General features: G+C 38.9%; 1 protein-coding gene across 11 annotated transcripts in view; it reads right to left on the bottom strand.

The window, feature by feature from the left end:
* NCOA3 (nuclear receptor coactivator 3) overlaps positions 1-19,761 on the bottom strand; it is a 96,571-nt gene extending 76,810 nt beyond the window's left edge. For 6 of the 11 annotated variants that reach the window (XM_036009934.1, XM_036009940.1, XM_036009941.1 and 3 more), the window contains exon 1: positions 19,618-19,761. The gene's annotated coding sequence lies outside the window, so the exon portion shown is untranslated. The remainder of the gene's footprint in view (positions 1-19,617) is intronic. The other 5 variants (XM_028524717.2, XM_036009942.1, XM_036009944.1 and 2 more) reach the window with 1 other exon arrangement.
* Positions 19,762-21,058: the final 1,297 nt, after the last annotated feature.

The raw sequence follows: 21,058 nt of genomic DNA, 5'->3' as shown, positions 1-21,058 counted from the left end.
ACTGTAGGTGAAGATTTGAACATCACCCTTTCTTGGACAGAATGTTTAAAGCTTAAGTTCACCATTACTCTCCAAGCAAAATAAATTACATATTTTCTTTGTTTCTAATGATGTGCCTAAAAATCACATCATAAATTACTACAGTATTCCCAGACCCAAAGACTTGCAGCAAATCAACTCAAAGTCAACTAAATAGGACAGTTTAATCTCCTTGGAGTTTTGTTTGTTTGTTTGTTTGTTTTAAAGATTTTGTTTATTTTTTAAGATTTTATTTACTTATTTTTAGAGAAGGAAGGGAGGAAGGGGGAGAGAGAGAGAGAGAAAGAAACATCAATGTGCAGTTGCTGGGGGTCATGGCCTGCAATCCAGGCATGTACCCTGTCTGGGAATCGAACCTGCGACACTTTGGTTCGCAGCCCGCACTCAATCCACTGAGCTATGCCAGCCAGGGCTTGTTTATTTATTTTTAGAGAGGGGAAAGGGAAGGAGAAAGAAAGAAAGAGAAACATCAATGAGTGGTTGCCTCTTGCATGCCCCCTACTGGGGACCTGGCCCACAATCCAGGCATGTGCCCTGACTGGGAATCAAACCCAAGGCCCTTTGGTTAGCAGGCCAGCACTCAATCCACTGAGCCACACCAGCCAGGGCTTATTTCCTTGGCTTTTATATGTAAAAGTTTGTTGAACTAACTAGATTATCATTAAAATATGCATGAGTATATTCTACCATTTTCTAAAGAAAAATACTCCATTACCAAGTAGAAATGATGATCACGGACAAAACTAAGTTGATGGCCACAACTCACATAAGTGAAAGGACAGCTTTTTACCAACTTTCCTGTCCTCCCTTGCCTAGAAGATTTAATCCCTTCCAAACAAGGGAAATTTAAGAGAACTCAATTGTAGAGAGCACATCCCCTAATCCAGACAGTATCTAATAAGTGAGGACCATTTGAGGAACTTATTCTTTGCTTACAATAGTAAAACAGAGTTTCTATGTAAAAGTTCCATGAAGATCTTGTATGTGTTCTGGAATTCTGAATGTGTTACAGAAATTTTAGAAGAAGAATGGTTAAGAGGTAAAAGTAAAACAAAGCTAAAAGATGAGGAAAGCAGGCCCTGGCCAGCTAACTCAGCTGGTTAGAGCTTTGTTCCTATACGCCAAGGTTGTGGGCTTGATCCCGGGTAGGGCACATACAAGAAACAACCAATGAACACATAAATAAGTAGAACGACAAAGTGATGTCTCCCTGTCTGTCTCTCTCTCAAATAAATAGGAAAGTAAGTGCTCCTATACAAGATAGTAAAAGTGTAAGTTGCACAGGAGATTTAAAAAAAGAATACTGATGGTACATAAGGCTACAAGGAAATATAATGCAAATAAAGGAGGGGGGCACAACAGCACACTTCCTATCAGCAAGTAGAAACAGCTAGGAGTAAGTATGGAAAGCTATTTTAACAAATAAGAACCCAGCCGTAGCTGGTGTGGCTCAGTTGGTTGGAGCATTGTCCAGAACACCAAAAGGCTGCGGGTCTGATTCCCAGTCATGGCACATACCTAGGTTGCAGGTTTGATTCCTGGTCGGACATGTATGGGAGGCAACCAATCAATGTCTGCCTGCCTGCCTGCCTGCCTGTCTGTCTCTCTCTCTCTGGCAACCAATCAATGTTTTTCTCTCACATCAATGTCTCTCTCACTCTCTCACTCTCTCTCTCAAAGCAATAAAAAAAAATGTCCTCAGATCATGAGTTACAAAAATTTTTTAAATAAGCCCTGGCTGGCATAGCTCAGTGGATTGAGTGCAGGCTGCGAACCAAAGTGTCCCAGGTTCAATTCCCAGTCAGGGTACATGCCTGGGTTGCAGGCCATGACCCCCAGCAACTGCACATTGATATTTCCCTCTCCTTCTCTCTCTCCCTCTCTTCCCTCTCTAAAAATAAATAAATAAAACCTTTAAAAAATAAATAAAATACTTAGACGGGAGTTGGTTATTTTAAAAAAATTTTTTTAATAAATTAGAACCCAGAACACACAAAAGTGTAACATGATTGTATAAAGAGGCAAAGAACCTCTACCTCTACTGCCTTTAGAATGCTAAAGGTATTATCAGTTTTTTGCACTAAATCATAATACAATGTTATGTTCATAAGGAGACACTTGTACATGTTACATTATCTGCACAACAGCGTAAGTTCCTTTCTGGGCATAAGTTCCTTTTCTCACTCATCTTTGTATCTCCTAGAATGCTTTGCATGTTTCAGGTAAGCAATAAACAGTCATTTAAAAAAAAAAGTCTTCATACTGCTGCAGAATTCAAGATAATACATAATATCTTATGGAAATAAAAAGTATTTAATAGCTTTTTAGACTCAAAGTAACTGAGGAAAGAATCCAAAACAATTCATCCTCAAAAGCTGCCAGTAAGCCAAAGTAAAGCTAGAACAGGCATTTACTTTAAGGTTTTCTCATATCTTATTCTCAAGCTGGAGGAGTATACAATTAAACATTTACTGAATGTCCAAAATGTACTCAGAAAGTTGTTAGTCCTTGAGCAGGTAAGTAAATCCAGCATGATCAGTAAAAGGATGCTTGCCACCTAGTTAAAAAGACTAATACTAGCAAAACAATTTGTTATATATAGCATCTTGTGGTGTGTACTAAATGCCAAGCTAGGCAAAACAGACTAGAAGTTTGGTGAAAGAAATAATCACAAGTTCAAATGAACAACGAAAACACATCAGAAGAGATAGAGCCAGAATTAAATCTTGGATGGGCAGTTTAACAGGAAAGAAAAATGAAACCAAAGGTTTCTGGTTACTCAAGCCAAACACTTTTGAGTCACCCTTGATGCTTCCCTCCTCTCTTGGTCCACCCCACACAACACGACCCCAATGAATCCATCACAAAATTCTCTTGGCTTACTTTCAAAATACAGGGTCTGGCAGAAGTAAGGCTTGCTTAAGTTGGTTGGTAGGGTATGTGAATGTCACAAGAGATGGACAGCAATTGGAACATTTCACCTAAAATGTCACATGGTGTGCTTGAGTGTGATATTGTTATGTTACAGAATTACATGCTTACAACTTTGTAATAAAAGATTTTGTAATAAAAAAGGGGTGTTATTTGTGCTGGACCCTGTATTCACAGAATTTGACCACTTCTTATAACCTTTGCTGCTACCATGGTCTAAGCCAACATTATCTCACGCCTGGATTACTGTAATAGCCTCCTAGTAGGTCTCCCTGCTTCTTGCCCTTGTACAGGCTACTTTTCACAAAGCAGTTAGAGGTATCTCTTTAAAGCCTAGGTCAGTTTATTTGCTGTCTGACAAACCCAACAGTGTGTGTGTTATGTGTGCACATGCATGCCCACACATGCATACAAGCACAAAGGAAAACAAGTGGGAACCTATATACACACAAAATCTTCAATCATGGATGATGAGGTTACTAGAAATCTATTTGTTCTTTATTTTCTTTGTACTTTTCTGTATTTTCCAAATGGACCTAAATTAATTACTTTTATAATAAAATGAAATGCTTTCAGTGGAGGAGGGAATCAATAATCATAAGGTCTTTTTGGAATAACCGGAAGTTGAAAACCTACAGTGGCTCCCCACCGTGGCTCAAAAGCTAAAGACATAACAACTCCCCACAAGGCTCCACTGTTAACTCTCAGATTTCTTCTTTCACCACTTACTCCTTTCACTGTACTCCAGCACACCGGCCACCTTGCTGGTCTGTACACACTCTATGAATGCTCCCACCAAAGGGCCTTTGCACTGGCTGCTCTCTCTACACAGAACATTCCCAACTCTCCAATGTTCACAAGGCTTACTTCCTGGACTCTTGGCTCAAATGTTATTTTCTCAGAAGTTGCCATGACTACTCATTTAAAATGTAAACTCCACGACACATGCATACACACACCAGTTTCCAGTCCCCTTATGCAGTTTTTTTTCATAGCCATTCTAGTCACTGGTATATCCCCTGATATACGGCTAGGACTCAATAAATCTCTGTGGAACAAATGAAAACATGGAGACAAAAATGAAAACTGAAGGATTTAAGAGGTATAAGGATGTATGTGTTCGAGGGATCGAAGTCTAAAAGAAAATCGATCTGCGAGGAGCAGAGAACATTTGGAGCAAAGAAACCTTCTGAAGGTATAGAAGCAACTTGGTTAATGGTGAGCAACTAGAAACAGCGAGACTTGAAGGATGGAAAGTTGCCGCATTGGGGGAGGGGGCTATAACCCAGAGGAAATTTAGGCTGAGAGGGAAGGGATAAAATAGTTGAAGATAGAATGAGGGCTGAGAAGAGGAAGTGCATGAAGAGGACAGGAGAAGAGTTATAGATACAGGAAAGGTCAAGAGGAAGGATGAGGCTGCACAAGGAAAGAGTGGATTGCAGGGAAGGGGTGGAGGCCATTGTTATGTCACAATGCCATTCTTGTTCAGATCTAAGGCTTAACGGTCCTGGAAAAGATATACTTATGCATTAATATGCCTTTATTTCCAAAATGTGATTTATGAGTGTTAAAACATACAAAGATATGTATGCACATCTGTTGTATCACTATAAACACTCAAATTCTTCACTGTAGAAATCATGAGTTTAAAAGGTTAATTCATAAAATGTGAATTTCTCAATTTCATTCCTTAATATCACTGTTAGGCATTTGCCATGAAAGAGATGAAACAAAGTATAAGTGATGGTTACAGTATATTTATAATCTACTAACCCTTTGAAAAATTAACAGGAACCTGAAAGAGGTTAAAATGTTTCTTTTTTTAAAGATTTCATTTCTTTTTAGAGTGGAAAGGAGGGAGAAAGAGAGGAAGAGAAACATCAATGTGTGAGAGATACATCAATCAGTTGCCTCTCCACGTCTGCAAGTGAGGACCCGGCCCACAAGCCAGGCATGTGCCCTGCCTGGGAATCGAACCAGCAGCACTTCCATTCTCAGGCTGATATTCAATCCACTGTTCCACACCAGTCAGGGCTAAAATGTTTCTTAAATCACATCAAACAAACAGTGAAAGCCTTATGCAAATCTTCTTAAAACTTTGTTTTAATTTTCTGAGCATTCAAGGTAGTATAAAATCCCATTCAACAAAAATATATACAGCATCATCACTAAAAGAATGATTTTATAGGTCTATATTCTCAGATGCATAACTCTACTGAAATTAAAAACCCAAAATTCATTTGAAACAGAAATTTTGGAATCAGAAAACTCTTAAATAATTTTGCAAGTTCAGTGTTATGGCCACACTTCAGGCAGAGATAAAACAAACATATAGTACTTTAAATGTGTGAATTTATGAACTGCTCACTGAAAGCTAGCCAGATGCCATTTTATCACTGACAGAGTGCAACTGTAGCTGCACCGAATCCAGCAGTATAAGTGTGCCTGCATGTTATTATGGGAAATAGTGGAAAATTTCACAGGCTGACATCCAGAACGTCTGCGGTTCTTTTTCATATTTCTTTCTTCCTGCAAGGCAGTTATTAGACCAGTAGTCGGATTTTTTTAAGCTGGAAATTTCCACTGTTTTTTTTTTTAAACAAGCCTTCTTAAATGTAAATTGTAAAATGTTCCCAAATTCCAGCATGACAGAAAGAATAATTCAGACAGAACAGAATCAAAATATGTATCTACAAATCAGGTGAGAGGACTGATAAGTAAATTGAGATATCACTTCTTCTGAGCAGGGGAAAAAAGTATCCAGAGAGATACTTAGGTGATTTAAGGTTATAATTATTTAATATAAATACTAACTGTGACTAGCATCACATATGTCAAAACAGCACAAATATGGAGGCATTAAAAAGCTAATACAATTCAGTAGAACAGTTAAGCATAGAGAGAACCATGAAAAGAGAAGACAGTAAAATATAACTTGGTAAAAAAAAAAAATATATTCTATACTAATAGAAATAGCCATAGAGATTGGGTTTTTCAGTGAGGGTTAAAGAGAGAACAATGACAAAATCTCACAAGAATTAGAGCTCTTAGGAAGATCTTCTGCATCTTTGCATTAGGATTATACCAGACCAATATAATTGATGTTTTCGATCTTAATTTGTAATAATAAATGTGGAACTAGACAAAGACTGACTGATTCTTTTTTTTTTATCCTCACCTGAGGACGTATTTTCATTGCTTTTAGAGAGAGACAGAAAGGGAGAGAGAGAAACATCAATGTGAGAAAGAAGCATAAACCACTGCCTCCCATTTGAGGGGGATCTTACGCACCCTTATGGAGAACCAGGACTTAACCCGCAACCCAGGCACACACCCCAACTGAGAGTCAAACCTGCAACCTTTCAGCCACAGGACACTCCGACCAACTGAGCCACACCAGCCAGGGCCTGATTCATTCTTATTAAAAAGAAAAAAAGATCAAGTTCTAGACTATTTAAAATGGAAAATGACTTTTAACAGTTATATAAAGCAGAAAATAATTAACTATGTTTAAGAACTGATATGTTACACGTAAACAATTTTAGTTTTTCTTTCCATTTACACAAATTAAGGAATGGGGTCTAAAACTGTTATTCAAGCTTTAAAACATTTATTCCCTAAAATATACATATGACCAAGAACTTGAAAATTAGCAGAGACCTCTCTGACCACCAAGTAAAGATTATGTACCACCAAAGATTGGGAGAAAGCATTTGCAAAACATATTGCTAAATATACACAGATATATACACACACACACACCCATACTACACGTTTAAAAATACTTAAAACCTCTTACAACTCAATAACCAATGGAAGGGGGGAAAGAAGTTATATGATACAAAGCATATCAGCAGACCTATAACAAGACTGAATGCTTACCCCCCAAGATTGAAAACAAGACAGATTATGTCTCTCCAAATTAATCAATTGATTCAATGCAATCACAATTAAATAATCCCAACACTGCACTGGAAGCACCAGCCATTACAACAAAGAAAATAAAATAAAATTGTCTTATTCAAAAACAGTATGGTCATCTGTGTATACGATCTTATACAAATTACATAAAAACTACAAAAATAAATGAGTTTAGCAAGGTACAATGTACTAGGTGAGCATACAATAATCAACTGTGTTTCTATATATTAAAATTACTGGAAACAGAAATTTAAAAATACTATTTACAATCACTTTTAAAAATAGGAAACTATTGTTTGGACAAAAGCTTTATTAAGAGCTGTACACTGATAACAATAAAACACTGCTAAGAGAAATTAAAGAAGACCTAAATAAATGGAGATATATATTATGTTCATGGAAAAGAAGGGAGTATTTTTAAGAAATCAATTCTCCCCAAATTTATCAACCAATTCAGTGCAATCACAATCAAAATTACAACAGGAATTTTGCAGAAATAAACAAAATAAATTACATGGACATACAAAGGACCTGGAATAGCCAAAACAATTTGAAAAAGAACAAAGTTGGAGGACTGATCCTACCTGATTTCGGGACTAGGGGAAGGTGGGGAAACAGATGTAGGGGGGAAAAAAAGGAAGAGGAGGAGGAAGGAAAAGAAGGAGGAGGGAGTGGGAAGAAGAGGAGAAGGAAGAAAGGAGGAAAGGAGGGAGGAAGGGAGGAAGGAATCGTGGAAGGAAGGGAGGGAGGGAGGGAGGAGAGACTCCAAAATTAGACCTACACATATACACATACTTGGTTGACTTTCAACAAAGGTGCCAAGTCAATTCAATGGAGAATGTGTAATCTTTTCAACAAATGATGCTAGAAATATTGCCATATACCTAAATATGAACCTCAACCCTGATCTCATACTTGATACAAAATTAACTGAAATGACCCATAAACCTAAATTTAAGAGCTAAAACCATGAAACTTCTTTAAGAAACTACGAGAGAAAATCTTAATAACTTTGGGTATGGCGAAGGCTTCTTTTTGTTCTTTCCATTTTCTTAAGTAGTTTTATTTGGTTTTTAGAAGAGTATGTGTAATTACTAGAACCTCAGTTCTCTTAAATAGTTTCAAAGTATGCAAAAGTATGCAAATTTAAAGAAGATTCCTTTTTTTTTTTTTATCTCAGAGAAAGGGAGAGAAAAAAAGAGAGGGAGAGAAACATCGATCAGTTGGGCCTCTCATATACATTCCATCCAAGGACCAAATCCGTAACCCAGGCATGCGCCCTGACCAGGAATTGAACCAACAACCTTTAGGTTTACAGGACAATGCTCCAACCAACTGAGCTACACCAGCCAGGGCAAGGAAGATTTCTTAAATGCAACTCAGAAAGCATGAATTGTAACAGAAACTACAAAAATCAATAAAATGAATTCTAACAATAAAAACTTTTGCTCATCCGAAACACTATTATGAAAATGAAAAGACAGGCCACAGACTCAATAAATATTTCTAAAACATGTATTCAGAAAGGTTTTATATCCAGAATACACGAAGAACACTTACATCTAAATAAGATAAACAAACCAACTTAAAAAGGAGTTAAAGATACGAACAGACACCTCACCAAAAAAGATATACCAATGGCAAAAAAGCACATGCAACTATGCTCAACATCACTGGTCAACAGGTAAACTCAAAATGAAGCCACAATGAGATACCACTATACACCCACTAGAATGGTTAACATTAAAAAGCCTGGCTGTATCGAGTGCAGTGAACAGCCAGAATTATCACACACTGCTGGGAGAAACACAAAATGATACATACAACCACTGTGAGAAACAGGTGTCAGTTTCTTAAAAGTTTTAAATACACTAAGCATATAACCCATCAAGTCCATTCCCAAGTATATTACTCAAAAGAAATAAAGTATATGTCCACACAAAGCCTTGTACACAAATGTCACAGAAGCTTTATTTTTGATAACCAAAAACAGGACACAACCTAAATGTTCATCATCAGCAATTTATCCAGAAATGGATAAATTGTGATATGTCCAAACACTGCAATCAATATTCCTTAAGCAATAAAAAGACCACTGCTATATGCAACATGGATGAATCTCAAAAGAGCTATACTAAGTGGAAAAAAAGCCAGCCCCCCATATTGTTAATTCCACTTATATATAATTCTTAAAAATACAAACTAATCTTTAGTGATGCAAGGCAGATCCATAATTACCTGTAGATGAGGGTGGGATGGATTACAAAAGGCTATAAAGAACTTTTGGAGCTAATATTCTCATTACTGTAACTGTAGTGATGGATTCACAGGGAGACATATATGTCAAAACAAACGGTACAATTTAACTATATACAATTAATCAAGTGTCAATTATACCTAGAAAAGGTTGGGGAAAAGGAAGAAAGCAAACTATAGTGACAGAAAGTAGATCAGTGGTTGGCTGAATACAAAACTCAGAAGGAGACTGAATGCAGCCTTCTCTGACTGGTGTGGCTCAGTGGGTTGGGCATCACACAGCAAACTGAAAGGTCACATGCCTGGATTATGCGCCAGGTCCTCAGTCAAGGGTGTGCGAGAGGCAACCGATTGGTGTTTCTCTCCCTCTTTCTCCCTCCTTTCCCCTGTCTAAAAAATAAATAAATAAAATCTTTTTTTTTAATCTGATACAATATGTTATTCAGAGAAGAAGATACAGGCAACTACCACACACTGCTAGTGGATTTGTAAACTGATATAATCTCTCAGGGAGCAAGTTGCATTATCTACAGAATTTTTTAATTCATACTCTTTAACCTAGCATTCCACTTCTAGAAATTTCTACATACTTTTTAACAAAAAAAATATGTATAAGGATATTATTCACTTACAGCTTTGTAATACGGAACTGGATAAATTATTATATATCTATACAACTGAGTAACCATTAGAAAGAACTTAGTCACTATAAAAACAGATGTAAGACTTCTCCAAGTTTATTTTAAAAATATATATAGTCCAGACTAGGGCTTCTGAGTCCAGTTACATAGGTGTGTTCATTATGAAAGTTTATCAGACTGTAACTGCCCACTTTCCTGAATGTATGTTACACATCAATATAAAGTTTACCCAAAAACGTAGCATAAATTCATTAACCTTAAAAGCTTAAGTATATGCATTCTTATATCTAGACTCAGAGTAACAATGGTTGCCTGCACGCAGGGGCTTGGAAGGTGGCTGAGACACAACTGAGGGTGGTGCCTTACTTTTCTTTGGTACCTTTTGAATCTGTCCCGTGCGTACCTGTTACTTATTTCAAAATATATTTTTGAACTGAGACCATTTGCAACTCTATCTCTGTGCGATTCAGGATTTTCTTAATACTACAGAAATAAACTAGAGGCAGAGATAGATTAGGTCCATAACAGTTCTTCATAACCCACTTTCAAATTTTATATTCATAAGCCTCATTTTGCTGCCTTTATAATGAGTAAACAGTTTAAATGTCAACTTAAAAAGTAAACTTTAATACAATCACCTTTTTGTATTTGAACAGGGTTTTGAATAAGACATCTGGGAAACAAATGGTGGGTTCCACAACGAAAAAACTCAGACTATTAAATAAGATAATGTACATTAAGCACACAATACTGTCCAGGCACTTGACCAATGGTAACTTTCTGCTTTTATATCAAAGAATATAAATCAAAACACAAAAAAGAGAACTTTATTGGGGTAAGAGAATGGAGGGCAGCGCAAGGGAGACTTAACAGCAATTTAAGTATATGATTAATATAATAAGGAGATAATGTTGGAAATGTGGATTAAAGTCAGATTATGAAAGGCTTGAGAACTAGAGAGCCATTAGATTTTTTTTTTTTAACACTGATGTGTGAGAGAAACACTGATCAGTTGCCTCTCACACGCCCCCAACTGGGGCCCTGGCCCACAAACCCAGGCATGCCCAGACCAGGAACTGAACCAGCAACCTTCTAGTCCACAGGCTGGTGTTCAATCCACTGAGCCACACCAGCCAGGGCACCATTTTTAAATGTACATTTTCTCTGATATAGAAATTTTACTTCCAGGATTTTTGTACTAAGATATATATACTCCTTCCAGGACACAGAACTGCATTCAGTTCCAGCACACAGAACCACATCCAGTTCACTGCAGCATCATTCAAAACAGTAAAAGACTGAAAGCAGCAATGAGAAACCAGTTAATGAGTTTTACCAAATTTATTCATACAATAGAATATTATATAGACTTTTAAAAATATAAGGTGCAGAAGGCTCTCCAAAGTTCTTTTGTTAAGTGAAAACAGTGGAGCCCCTGGTGATTCCATTTGTTAATTTAAAAAAAAAAAAAGGGAGGGAGAAAGAATAGGAAAAAAAAGAAAAGGACAGAGAGAAAGAAACGAAAGACAGAAACAGGTGTAAAGAATACCCTCTAACAACCCTGACTGGTATGGCTCAGTGGATTGAGCATGGGCCTGCAAAGGAAAGGGTTGCCAGTTCAATTCCCAGTCAGGGCACACACCTGGGTTGCGGGCCAGGTCCCTTCCAGGGGGCATGCGAGAGGCAACTACACACTAATGTTTCTCTCCCTCTTTTTCTCCCTTACCCTCTCTCTAAAAATAAATAAATTTAAAAAAAATTGCTGTTTCTCCCTTACCCTCTCTCTAAAAATAAATAAATTTTTAAAAAAGGCTATTGCTGTTAGACTATCCTCTAACAGCAATAGCCTTTGGGATGGGTAGCTATAAAGACCAAAGACCTAGGGTACCAGGAGCCTTACTTTTTCACAATATGCCTTTTTGTACTGCTTTGACTCTACCATGTCTATGCCTTCTTTTCAATTTAAACCCATTAATATTTTTTTTTTACTTTAAGTCCTACAGAATAAAAGATGTGGGAAAGAGATTAGAAATAGCAATTAATTCCCTTTAGATCTATTCCATCTCCTCCATTAAATGTTCCTTAACAATCCCAGTTGAAAATGACCTTTTATTCCTCTGAACTTCCAAACCACTTATGTTGCTGCAACTACGTTTTTCAGTTATACTTATTTCTCAACTAGATTATAAACTCCTAGATCACAAAGGAATTTTTATGCCCACAATGCTTAGCAAAATTCCTTGAAGAATAGTGATAATGAATAAAAACAACTTACACAACTTACAGAAGGACTGTCCAGTCCTAAGACAAATGGGAAATATGAATGTATTCTAAGGCCCAGACATGCTTTATCTGGAATGACTATGAGGGAGACACAGGTCCCAAGCAAATCCTTAGGACTCTAATTTTATCTCAACTTCCAAGTAGAAAAATTAACTTGAGAGTTGAACTCTAGAAATTTTCATATCCAAACACCAAGTATTGGGATACCTAAAATGAATATAATTCAAAAAATAATATATGTAACATATAAATATATAAAGGATCTTTAAAGTTTATAAAAGAAATGGTCCCTACCTCAAAGAACAGAAAATTTGCATCTGTCCTACCAGTCAATAAATACTGACTCCTATGCAGAGAGATAATTACAATTCATACCAGGCAACAAGAATTACGGTATATTTTCAGTTGTGGTTTGAGAAATTAAATGAAACAAGATCTGAGCTGGACCTTAATGACTAGACAAGATAACAAGGGAGAAGCAGCAGAAAAAATTAGCATGACTGAAACAAGGCAACAAAAATGGAAAAAATTGATTAAAAAAAAAAACACTGAAAACAGCTGATATTAGATTAAGGAATCTGGGTTGTACTCCGACAATTTTTAAGCAAAAATATGTGATCACATGATATTTAATAAGACTAAATTGGTAGAATTATAGAACATTTGGGAAAAATGTATCAATAGGATTCTGCAAAAACAAAAACCATTTTATTCAATACCACCACTCACTCAACATTCATTGAATATTTAAATAATCAAGTCTTGAAATGTCTTACCTCTGAGCTGTTGCTAATGATTTCTCACCAACAGGAACAGTGCTCCCTCCATATTAAAATCTTACTCATTTTTCAAAGTCCTACATCCTGCTCGCCTGGTCAGAGGTAGTCCCTTTACTCCTCTGAACTTCTCCACGATCTTTAATTGGCAAAACAGATCGCCCTGTACTGATGTGAGCACTTGTGCACACTTGAAAGTCAAAACCTTTTTAACTGCTGTACATAGAAAAGCTTAGTAAACATTAAATATGTATATGTATGGGGGAGTGGGCCAACAGCCAAGCAGTAGCAAATTAAAAGGGATTGAAGCTTAAGACCCGATGGCTAAGAGAATGGTGGTATGAAAAGTCAGTTAAAGAAAAAAAGTCACATATGGGAGCTATTTTGTACCCTGGGAGAAAAAAAGAGGGGGACTGAAGGTTACTAGTGGAAGTTCATGACTTCAGATTTACCTAATTTGGAATCAATATACCTAAGGCTTCCACCATTCTAGATATGGTTGTGCACTTTGAAAGCGGCTTCCTGAATTCATTTTACTGATTCCTGAAATGATTTTTAAAACTTAATATAGTAGTAAGTTCTGTCTTATATGAAGATGATACCATGGACCCTCCAATGGATGCAACATGCATATGGAATTATTTTTCTCACTGGTGAAGTTAGGTTTTCCTAGATGCAGTCAAATACTTGCTCTGACAGCAAGGGAGACAACCACGTTGGCTGAGATAAAAGTATGGTCATAAAACACAACCACCGGTGAAAAAGGAAAAAGATGAGCCTGGATGAGGCAGAGAGTGTATAGAACTAAAGACACAATTTGGTGAAGAGAACACTGGGTAATACTTGAAACATTTTCAAATAAACTTGCCAAATTTCAATCTGGAAATAAAATCAAGCTGATATAGCTACTCTATACAGTGACTTAAATTTAGAAATAATTTCACTGATGACAGCTTTACTGAGAGTAAAGAAAATATCACTTCATTTTCTTAAACCAGAGGAGGAGGTTTAAAATTCTCTCTCCTTCTCACACACACACTTTGCAGCTCACAGAATATACCACGATGAGGTCAGGAGCTCAAAGTTACCCAGTCCCCACACTCATGAGTCAGCACCACAACCTGCATCTTCACATCATTATCTGGTACAAAAAGCTTAATCCACTTATTGTTTGACCAATAAAATATAAATAAAAATTCTGCACAGCCAAAGTAAGGAACCTTGGAAGACAGCATACTCTATCCCCCTTGTTTGATAAATCTAAGAAAAGACTGATTTGCACAAACCTTATGGTACAAATTCACAAACAATTCTCAACTCTTCACTGGTTAAATATTCTTTTCAAAATAACAAGCTAACAAATAATACTGATTAACAGAGGAGGAAAATATTTAAAGGTTTTCACGTGTGGATGTATTTTTAAGTTCTGTTTTAAAACTGAGTATGTGATCATGCTGCTCTTTCCACCAGTACCAATAACAATTAACTCTCATTTGTAAAAATGTCAGTTTAAGACATTTAGATCATGATAAACAAACATTTCCTCTCAAAGCAAAAATAATTTGGTTTTAGATTTCACTTAAACAGAAAAGCAAAGAATATTTACTCTAGAAGTCCCCCCCACCTTTTTTTGTTAAAACCCTTTCTTCCCCCTCCCCAGGCTTTCTTCTCCTTTGTACTCCTGTTCTCAAATGCATAAGATGGAGGAACAATACCACAATGCAACTGCAGGCTTCCTGCCTACTAGTCAGTCATTATTCTTAAGACTTGAGAACCTTCAAAACACTGCTTGGGTTGTTTGAAATTCCCTCTTTCAGATTTTTCCCTCCTTCGTGGAACATGTATTTAAAAGAATGACTTTGAAAATGTCTTGCTGCATGCACCCAATCAAAACTCTCTACCCAAAATAAAAATGCTAACCTTCGAAAGATGGGATGGAAATGCCTGGAGTCTGGCAACACAGAAAGAATATATTTCTGGCCAAGCATAAAAATAGTATTTTCTCATATGTGCATTCATCCTGTTTCTGAAAATTTTCTTATTTATATGGAGGTATCTTAAAGATTATAATAGTACCATCACTTTTTTTAAACAATGTAAAGGTCCCAAACTACATCGGTTCAACAGAAATTATTCAGCCCAATAATTATTATTGACAAAGGAAAGTTCACACCAAAATGAAGTGCATTCATTCATTTTAAAAAGTTGTCAGGGCAGAAAAAATTACCAGCAGTAGTTACCTGGAAACCTGGGGAAATTTCCATTTCCTCTGACCACACTTTGATGGTGGCAGTTCTTATTCTAATAAACTTATTTGGTTGTTAAGATAAACCAATGAAGTTATTTGATTGGAAGGAAGGGGTATATAAATTATCTGCCCAGCTCAACATGGGTTCTTTCCTTTTCAAAGGCGAAAGCATTAAAAATGAAGGTGAAACATACTGGTTCATGAATAACTTGTCAAATTGTTACAACAAATAAAAATTTTCCCACATCTCTAACAAAAAGACTAATTTATTTTAAACAGCATTCAATAAAGCTCAATCCCAATACAACATAATAATTTAGTTACTTCCCTGGAGTTTATTATAATGGGATTTAACCTGTATACTCAACATTCAATTAACCGTGAGGCTTATCCTAATTGAGGATTATGCTGACTTCTGCAGTCCTTTTCCATCTAGCCATCTACCACTTTCCAACTTACTCAACCCAACTCTGCTGCCATAGTTACCTGCCAAAAGCAGAGCCACAGGGAACAGTAGATTATCCACTACTATGTAATACCCAGGCCAGTATTCCCTTTTCATCATGACATGGATGATGATGGGTTAAAAATCAGTAATCTAAGTCAGTCTATTGACCAGAAAGTCACACTTCATAAACTTCAGAGCCTCTAACCAGGGAAATTAAACATTTCAGAATACCTTCATAGGTGAACAGCAGATTAAAAAAAAAAAAAAAGTTACACTCTTTCCCACAACTTAGCAATAAAGAAAAATATTAACAACAAAAAAATAGGATACAGGTGTTCCTAATGAAAAAAGGTAAAAGGACAAACAGAAAAGACTAGTTCATTTGCTCTTTAGAATACTTTTTGAAACAGATAAAGCCTGTGTGCCTCAGGTCAGACTTCTTTCCTTTGCCTCTAGGCCACAAAGTTTACTACAGTTAGTAAAATAAACCTTTATTACTGTCCCCTCTAATTGACCTAGGTCAGCAGAACCTACCAAACTGAGTTAATGCTGACAAAGGTGGGAAGTGGCAGCATGTAGTCCAGGAAGATTATCCAGTTTGTGGATAAACCAGCCTCCTAGACACTACAGTCTTCCCTTCTACTCCTGCTGTGCATCTTCTGGCCATTTTCCTGTTCATTTTAACAACTTTCCACCAGAAGTTGGAAAGGGAGAGGCTATTCAATTTAAGTCAATCCCATTGTTTGTCAGGGAGCTGAAAATAAGGTTAGGTTCTGGATAAATTGCATCCTTAACACAAAATAATCTCCTAGACACCCCATCAGAAAACGAAATGGGCCAAATGAATTTACCTCGCAAACATTAACAAAGTGAAGAAATAAGCCTCATACAATACAGCACCCCCTCCACTTCAAGTGTGAAATGTTCATTTTGTAACTACCCCCCCTACCCCAAAAAGCACTCAAAATGGAAGAAAATGCCTACATTTCACTGCAGCATTCAACGTCAATGCTATCCCTGAGGATCTAAACTAATAGTCATCCCTTTCTTTCATCTGAACTATGAGGAAAAAGAAAAGTTAACATTTATTTCAACACTAATTTTCTGCTCCCAAAGCCATAACCACTCAATAATGCAAATAGGCAATATTCTTCACTACAAAGTATAATAAATTCAAACCAAACTGGGACAGGTTCTCTCTGGTTTAACCTATGAGAAACCGCAGTACCTCTTCAATCATGATTAAAAGAGTAACAACTGTGTTAAATTGTGGTCCCTTTGCTGTGTAGACAAATAATAACTGCAGGCTATATTCATTCCAAACTTGCAACAAATTAAATTTTCAAATGTAGTCTACATCCTCTGGCCAAGGCTTGAAATCATACAGCTTAAAAAAAATGCAAAACAAACAAAAACCCTAAAGCCATTTATTTTAATACCAATTAAGGATAGAATAGTTTGTTATCTTACCAAAATAAAGTAAAAATGTTTAATCATTCTTTTCAAAGACTTCTCAAAACAAAGTAGTCTTCAAGTTAAAAAAGTTAAAAAGGAACCATTCTAAGATCATACTGCTAATGCACAAAAGACTGAATTTTTTATATATTTGTAAACTCTTTAATATGTCCCTGACATAGTAAGGAAGTTTATTTCAAGAGACCAGTCAAGAAAGTATTAGTAAGTAACCATTTCGAGAACTACTTTTTATTTACATGTCTCCCCCAGAAAAGGGGTCCAGGGCCCAACCAGTACATCATTAAGTCCTACTGAATCAATTTTAACTTATGTGCTTAGAGGGTAGGAGGTGATTTATAGAAAAAATTCTTATACAGGAGGGGAAATGCACAATACAATGAAAATATTTAATATAACCCTTAATACCCTAAGCTCTATTATCATTGAATTTTTTAATGAATTTGTTAAATCTTGGTAAATTCAAAACCACCATTCTAACACGTAAAAATAGAAATCCTGTTAACTATGCTGGAGTTGTTCTGCATTTTCAAAGCCTCTGTAGTTAAGGACTATTTCATGGTACAAACATTTCGTATAACTGCTCTAGAAACACCACAGCTTCCCACTTAGTCCATGATCCTCACATCCAAAATTTACTTTTCATATGCTAGAAGCTGCCATATGCCTTTTTCTAATGCTGATTGAACAATTAAGTCACTTCTATCAATACATAAAATATGTCTGTAGTTTAGAATCACAGGCGATCTAGATGGCTGCTCATTTAAATGCAGAACCTGAAGCAACCTCCAGTGACAGGAGCTATAGTGTTCAATATCATTTTACATGTTAGAGGCTCGTTTTACATACAAACAATGAACCCAGCAGGGGTTCTTCATCCTCAAGCCTTACAGACTGTTATTTCTTTAAGGGTGTTAGTAGATAAGGCAACATAAGCAGTTAAGTTTTAATAGCTAAACATTTTTAAGACACTGAAAATAAAACAATATTCCCACCCATTTTCCCTTTCTTCTGTTCATCTCACTCCCCTGCTTTTGGTATTCAACAGGGGTGTGTTCTGGATGAAAACCTTAACAAAATAATTTTCCCAAAGACTAAGGATACTCGAGAAACCAGTCATAGTCGCTGACTCCTAGGAAAAGGGAACTGGAGGGGTCGGAGGAGGGCAGAGACTCATTTTTCAACGTTTGTGTACCTTTCCAGGTGGGTAGCATATCTGATGCAACCTACCCTAAGTAAGCAATAATTAAATTAGAGCGAGCAGTTCACAAACTTGCGAATCTCCGTTTAACATTTCCGTTTATGCGGCATTTCCTGGAGACCTGTGATTTCTTTTCCCCGTTATCCTCCTCCCAACAACCTGCTGCCACCAACGCCGCCGCGCTCCCGCGGCCGGGGGCCGCTGGGAGGCCAGGCATTTAAACCCCGGCGCTGCAGCACTCCCGCTCAGCCCCATTGAAACGCGCCGCGGCGCGCCAGCTGGTCCTCGCCTTCCTGTTTCTTCGCGGGGCAGGCGTAATAACAAAAACAGCTTGGCTTTGAAGCGCTGCTCGAAAACTGCAAATGGGAAGTCTTCGCATTCGCATTCGGCAGGGGGGCAAAAAAGCAAAGTTCTGACTCGGAGAGAATCGCCACCTTTCGTGCCGGTCCGGGTGGGAATCCCGACCTCCCCGCGGACGGAGATCCGGGGACGATGCTCTCTGTCCCTCTGACAACTGCTCTTCGGGTTAACTTTCCACCCCGAGTGCCCACGAGCTGCCTGGGAAGCGACCGAGCCTTCCGAAGACTCGGACTGTGGTTTTGGGGCTGGTTTGTTTTTTTCAAGACATGTGCAAGACAGTTTCTTTAAATCACTACAAACGGCACCAATGTCCGTAAGAAGATTAGAGATGGGGGTGGGGGGGAATGGGCGTAATAAAGGCAGCCAAACCCGAAACGTACCCACCAACTTCCCACTTGCCATATCCCCGCCTTCACACCAGAGGTAGCAAAATGCCTTTTCACTGAGAAAGCTGCTGAGAACCCACCCGTGCCCGAAATGGAAATTCCGCAGATAATGGGTGTGAAAAATATTAAAAATGCCCGAGTGCAGGAGTAAACACAGCAAAATCCGACCCCAGCCTGAACGCGACCGGGAGGCAGGGTGGGGGTCGGCAGGGGATCTGCGCGGCTTCCCCCGCCCCCTAATTCCTCCGAGTAACTGCGAAGGAGCCTCGGCAGCGGGCAGAGGGGGACGCGGGCAGCTCCCAAAAGCCGCCCTCCAGGGCTGGGGAGGCGGGAGGTAGATAAAACTTTAAAGGCAGGAGGGGGAAGTGGGCCCCCGCGGTCCCCCAAACTGCTCGGGGTAACCCCTCCCCGCAGGAACCCCTCGAAGTCCCAAGCCGGCTGCCGCCCAGCTTGGGCTGCCTCCCGGCTGCAGGGAAGCGGCGCGGCCCCGGCACCCCGAAACTCTCTCAGAGCGCCCCCCCCGCTCGGCGCGCCCCTCAGCGCCTCCGCGCAGCCGAAGCCACCGGCTCGCGGCAGCCCCGGAGACTCGTCCTCTTCCCTCTGCTTCGCACCCACTCCCTCGCCCGCTGCTGCTCCTCCTTTATCTGCACTCACCGCCCGCCGCCATTTTCCTCGCAGCTCAGCTTTAAATCGGAAACTCGCTGCTCAGCCCGCAGCCGCCACAGCCGCCGCCGCCTCCGCCACCGACCCAGCCACCGCGGCTGCCGCCGTCGCTGTGGAAGGGCTGAGGAGCCAGCGGCTGGAGCCACGGCGCGGGGACCGCCGGGATATGTAGTCCTCGGGCCACGCCCAGCACTACCGGTCCCAGGGGGCCTTGCGCGGCCTGGGCTCTGGGTGCCCCTGCCCGGCGCGGCTTCCGCGACGCGAGGGCGTGGCTTGGTGGACCCTTCGCGGGCTCTGGCGCACTCACCACCTGGGAGCTGCTGCGGGGTGGGGAGAACTGGAATGTACCTCTACCCTTAATTTTTTTCATACTTGTATTGGTCCAGTAATTTGTAATACTTAACGAGCGTTTATTGTGCGGTAGAACTGATCCTCAAAACGAGCATCCCTTAGGGACCACTATTATCGTCATTGTTCAGAGAAGCAAACTGAGACACAAGGTCAGAAGCAACGGGGCTCTTCATTAGATGCTCAAGTCACTGGGTAAAAGCTTGTTGGGCTGTAGAATAGTCACGATATATTCAGTGTTAAAGTATCATGCCACTGAGTACTTCTCATGTACAACAGGGAAACAGCTTGCTTTTCTGGAAACATCTGCAGACAGCACCTGGACGAAGTAATCAATCACCGATCACCATCACTTAGCATCATGAACAATAGATCAAACTGACATTATGTGACTCCTGATATGCAATGGGAAAGTCATAACGCCACCCTGGTAGTATTCTTGTTTTTGTTTTGTTTTGTTTTGTTTTAAGGCGCTAAACTGAACCTAACTATGAAAAAACAATCAGACAAATCCAGAATGCAGTGCATGCTACCAAACACCTAGCTTGACAGAGGTGGAAACCAAATGCAATATGTGAGCCTTGATTGGATCCAAGTTCTGTTTTGTTTTTTGTTGTTTTGTTTTTAATGTGGAAAGGACTTTGGGGGGAAATTTTTATATGGACTATATATTAGACAATAACATTGAATCAATAGTAAATGTCTTCAGTATGAATAGAATACAATAAATAACCACTTACTAGCTCCACCACTATCATTTCCCACCTGGGCTGTTGCACTAGCTTCCTCACTGCTCTCTGCTTGCATTCCCCCTTGTCTTCTTGGAGTCTATTCTCAACATAGCAGCCAGAAGGATCTTGGTGAAAACCAAGTCACTTACTGTCTCTCCTCCAAAATCTTTGTAGTCAAGCCTCCCACATCCTGTGTCTCCCCTCCCCTTCCCTTTCTAAATTCATCAGTCATTTCTGGTCCACCCACTGGTGACTCCTTGGGATCTCTCCAGCATGCCTGGCACACTCTAGCCTCAGAGAGCTGGCATTTGCTGTTTCCTCTGCCTAGTTCACTTTTTTCCCAGAAAATCCAA

Source organism: Phyllostomus discolor, chromosome 9 (assembly GCF_004126475.2).
Source record: "Phyllostomus discolor isolate MPI-MPIP mPhyDis1 chromosome 9, mPhyDis1.pri.v3, whole genome shotgun sequence".
NCBI lineage: Eukaryota > Metazoa > Chordata > Mammalia > Chiroptera > Phyllostomidae > Phyllostomus > Phyllostomus discolor.
This window is presented reverse-complemented; position numbering and strand designations above follow the sequence as displayed.